General features: G+C 45.8%; 1 protein-coding gene across 2 annotated transcripts in view; it reads left to right on the forward strand.

Moving 5' to 3' along the window:
• MAPKBP1 (mitogen-activated protein kinase binding protein 1) overlaps positions 1-5207 on the forward strand; it is a 103207-nt gene that overhangs the window by 11315 nt on the left and 86685 nt on the right. The window lies entirely within an intron of this gene.

The raw sequence follows: 5207 nt of genomic DNA on the forward strand, positions 1-5207 counted from the left end.
GGGGTCCTCTGGGCAGCGCTGTCCCGATGCCCTTCCCAGGGACTGTACACTTGGGTAAGCTCATGCCGGTTAATTTAAGAACAGTTTTTTTAAAAAAAACAGACAAACCAAGCTTCCCGTCTAGACAAACCCACTGGAGAAAAGAAGGCTCTGGGTAGACCTTATAGCAGCCTTCCAGTATCTGAAGGGGGCCTACAAGAAAGCTGGAGAGGGACTTTTTGTAAGGGCATGTAGTGATAGGATGAGGGGTAATGGCTTCAAACTAGAATAGGGTAGATTTAGATTACATATCAGGAAGAAATCTTTCACTATGAAGGTGGTGAGGTACTGGAACAGGTTGCCCAGAGAAGCTGGAGATAACCCATCCCTGGAGGTGTTCAAGGCCAGTCTGGATGGGGCTTTGAACAAACTGGTCTAGTGGAAGGGGTCCCTGGCCGTGGCGGGGGGGTTGGAACTTGATGATCTTCAAGGTCCCTTCCAACCTAAACCATTCTACAGTTCTATGATAATATGCTCATAGTCTGTGTCTTCAGACAGGGTCTGGTCCTTTGTGGTGGAGCTCTGGTGACCAAGGTTCCATGCTGACCAGCAAGGCTGGAAAAGAGCACCAGGTCTGTGGTAGAGGATGTGGTTGCCTGAGATGCACTGGACAGCTTCCGGCTCTGTATCTCTGCTGAGGGAACTGAATTGTCTTGTTAGTTCAGGAAAATCTGTCTCTTTGTTTTGGGAAAGAAAAGCATTTTACAGGACACCTAGCACCTGAGGAACTCTGAGGTCACCAGGGGTGGAGAAATACTGCTTGCTGTGTAGAGTCCTGTGATGTTCCAGTGGGAAGAGGAGAATGTTTGTTCCAATAAGGCATTTAGTTTTGCTGTCAGTACTTTCCAGAGGTTTAAAACAATAGGGAACACTCATCACCTACTGCCTAGAGGTTTGTTGGCAAGCAACAGTAACTCTTTCTTTCTACTGGTGGCTTTTTCTGGCTCTTAGGGCCTGTTGTACTGGGAGGAGCAACCTGGTCCGCCTTAGCCAGCAGCCCGGGCAGAGGAGGGGTGGAGGCTGTGTAAGGAACACTGTAACTCTCCGGGCAGAGAGGAGCTGGTATTCCTGCCCTGGGCTGTGGGGAAGGGAGTTGTGGACATGAAGCATATTTATGTAGCATTTGGGATTAGTTGAGTTGGGGAGCTCTTGTGCCGAGGAAGTGGCAGAACTGTAAATCATCAGTGATCTACCTAAGCTGTGGAAGCAGTTAGGGCAGGAGGAAGGGCCTAGAAACAAAATCCATTATAAAACGTCGAAGTGGGTGATTTCCCTTGCTGGGGAGGGGATCTTGTCTCTGGGCAGAAGAAGGAATGCTGCCTATGTGTTGTGGCCATCCCTCTGTGAGAGGGATTTACTTTCAGGTCTGCTGCCTGGGTCCTGTCCTGCCTCCTGCCCTCCCACTCTCTAGTGTGATTTAAGTTGGATGCTTTTCTCAGATTCCCAGAAAGGAAAGTACTGTAAACAGCTGCCAAGCAGGATTTTGCGTTGTAGAGCATACTGAAATGCTGGGGCCTGGTTGAATGATGGTATGAGTATGTTTCTATTTTTCTGTGCGTGTGTGTTTAATAGGAAGAACATACTCTGTTCTGGTTGAGTGTATGTTACTTTTCTTAGTGTGCCTGTTAGTACAGTAACTTACAGCCCACTCTTTTCCCCTGCTTATAAAGTGACACTGGTATTGTGTTACAGCTGTAATGTACACAAAGTCTTGCACAAATCTTTGTGTAACACTTTTACAGTCATGATGACCTTGCTGGGTTTAAAAGAAAACTGAATGCAAACTCTGGCACCACTCCTGCAGATACTTAAACATGTGCTTAATTTTCTGTGAGGTAGTATGAGCGTGAGTAGTTCCATTTCACCCAATGGATGTAAAGATCAGTGTCTCTGTGGCCGATTGTAAGATCAGAGTCTGTGTATGATGATTCATTTCATGCACATAACTGTATGCGTGTGCATGCCTTATATGTCTGTCATGCAGTTGTCTTTATCATGTTGTTTTGACCAGCTCAGCTGCACTTTGTCCAGATTTCCTGGGCACGTTGCTAACCAGTCCTGTGAAGCCTGGAACAGAGACTGTTTTTCTTTCCCCTTTTCCCATCCCCCGAATAAACAGTTAACCAGAGAAATTCCATTTTTCTTTTGTACCCCCATCATCATCCCCAAATGGTGGATGTGGTTTCTCCTTTTCTCCCCAAGCTAGAGCCTCCCTGAAAGAGCCTTCTCTGATCCAAGCAAGATGCTGACCTGATGTGTTCAGGAAGGGCAGTTTCACCCCTGAAGTTACAAACAGGTTTATACAAGGATAAAGCTAGGTTATTTATACCCTAGGACAAGAGACGCCTGTCTCTGCAAAGGCCTGAGATGGTGGTCATAAACTTTTCCACATCACATAACCAAAAATGCTGTGCCTTTTTAGGTACTTCTGAAGTGTTGATTACACTTTCCTACTCTTTAAAGTCCAGTGCCATTGAATTCAGACATAAGAAAAGGCAAGATTTTTTTTTTAAAAGAACACATTAAAAAAACACTGTCGTGTCCCCCCCCCAGTATTTAGCTATTGCAGAGAAAAATGTGATGAAAGGTTGTTTTAATGTATTCTGAGAAGACTGGCAGAGCTGTCTCTGCAGCCCATGGGAGGGACAATCTGGTGAAAGGCATGGTAGTTATCACCTGGTAGTTGCCTGCTGTGATAGTGGAACCACCCTCCTTTAGGAAAGGGAATATAGCAGATGCTGTGTCTCTCTACGGGCTGCTGCCTGGGGTTTGGCTCATCGAGGGTCATGTTAAAACCTAGGTCTAGCACTGGGATCAGCATCCTGTGGGTTTATAGCAGGCGTCTCCTCATCTACATGTCGCTGAAGTCCCTGCAACCAGTGCCAGCAGAAGTACATTTTGGATGTTGGTCCGGGGCGCCTGTGCCTTGCCCTTCTTGTTTCTTCTCGGAGCTTAGGGGTATTGGACTAAGGTCAGACTCAGTAAAATATGGTAGCACTACTAATATTTTCAGTACAAGCAGGGATTGCAAATAGAGCTACCTGACTATCTTCTGTTTGTCCAGCCCTTAAGTTTATAAGATTACTTTAAAATGCAAGTGGATACTGGCAGATGCTCTATGTATGGCATGTCTGCCCTTATGCTGGCACACACCCTGGTCACCTCTATGTGGTCTCTTGGCAGCCAGGCATTATATCTTGATCTGACAAGAGCTGGCTGTTAACTTACAGCTATAAATCTGTTGGGGCTATAGTGGAAGTCTGTCAGTGCTGTGCAGGTGGCGAGTGACTTGCTTAGCTTCTGGGTGGATGATTTATTTATTTATTTATTTATAATTCTCCTAACATGGCTTGTATTTCTGCAGTGGTAGAGCCTGTTCTGGTCACAGTGGAGCAGCAGAGTTAACAGTGTTTATGGGACATTCTTTCCAATTGCTGTGGTCTAAACATATGTATACCAGCATTGAGTTACTTCTGCCTGGAAATAAGCCATGGAGCTATATATAAAATACGTTTGAACTGTTGTAGTAATGTTGTTGGTATAAATAGGTGAAAGGGGTAGCACCAGGGCTTCCCTTCCTTAGAGCTGATTTGAGAAGACCTCCCGGTGCTCCATCTTCAGTGGAAAAGGCTAGGGAAAGCAGGAACCAAATGCCATACAGCTAGCTTTCAGGGAAGAGCATACAGTGTGAGATACTTGGGTCTGGAGCGTTGGCTTCCTGCTTGATGATTGCCCAGCTTCTTTCTCTTGTGGTGGAACATCCATCAGGAATCCCACAGAGTTCTGTTTGCAGCGATCTGGTCCATCAAAGCCATGGGGCTTGATCTGTGACAGTCTATTGGGGTCTTGTGACTCCGAAACTGCTACTGAGTTTTCTTGAACTCCTTCTGGCAGACATTTCTGTCCTCTAGCTATTAGACAAGTAGTCTGGGTACATGTGGAGCTTCTAGGTGCCTTGGTCATCATGTTATGACATTGTAGGAGGCAGTATTTTGAAGAGACATCATGGTGTGGCTGTGCTCCACAGGTGCATTGGGATGCTGCTGTCATCTTTTGAGTCATGTGAAGCATGCATAGGACTTCTCCCAGGCAGTGCTTGTTAAGCAAAACAGCTTTTACAATTTCAAAGTACCTTTCTGGTTCTTTGTACAAGATTGTTTAGTGCAAGTCCTTGCTCAGTCAACTTGGCTGCCATAGCAGATTGTGCCAATTTCTGTCACTAATAGATTTTTGTCTTGCTGAAAAGAAATGTAGGAAGTGACCTCTACAGAAATAGCAGAAAGTGCTGATAAGCACGTGAGCAGCCAGTTTGAGTCTTTGCTTGTGGCTGGTGTTAATTCCATCCCTAAACTCTAAGTGCTTGTTTGTCTTTGGCTGATTTGTTAACAGATCCTCCCACAATATTGTCTGCTAAGTGCTTTATGCAGGTATCAACCTGTGATGTTCTAAGGAAGCAAGAGGGACAAGGTTTGCAGGTAGAAATGTCTTTTCTTAAACAGACTGTTAAAATTAGAAGAGAGGCAAGAATGTGGGAACATTTTCAGGGTTCAGTGCTCCATGAACAATTCTCTACAATAATTTCTTTCTGCAATGTGGTGTGTTGTTTGTTGGTGGTTTTTTTTTTGGTTTTTTTTTTTTTTTTTTAGGAGTCCGATTCATCAGTTTCATACTTACAACTCTTGACAGGCAGTCAGCTCCATTTCATCCCACACTTCTTCTCTGGTCGGTGATGGGAATTGCAGCCTGGCTTCATGCAGGGGCCAGTTCCTGTGCAGGGATTAGAGTAAAGCTTGTATCCAGCTGTTGTCCACTGCCTCGCTGCCAGTGCACCACACAGCAAGGACTGGACAGAAACTGTATAGAAGCTTTATAGCTATCTCTTTGCTGGAGGACATGGAATGCCGTTTGAGCGGGGTTAGCGTAGTGGTTCAGTAGAAATGACAGTCAACGTGAATGTTCTGACTCTTAAGCGTTGCTTTGCTGTTCAGTCTTACTGCTTGCCCTTCAAGTGTTTGTCTGCTTCTTATATCCTTTGTTCAAACTGTTGTCCCGGTTGCGGCAGGGATGGGGTTAATTTCCCCCCGAGCCGGCAGGGGGCGGGTATTCCACCCCACGTGACCCCTGTCCGGGCTATAAGAGGCGCGAGCCGGGGCCAGGAGAGCAGTCGC

Source organism: Charadrius vociferus, unplaced genomic scaffold, assembly GCF_000708025.1.
Source record: "Charadrius vociferus isolate BGI_N301 unplaced genomic scaffold, ASM70802v2 scaffold111, whole genome shotgun sequence".
NCBI classification, from domain to species: Eukaryota; Metazoa; Chordata; class Aves; order Charadriiformes; family Charadriidae; genus Charadrius; species Charadrius vociferus.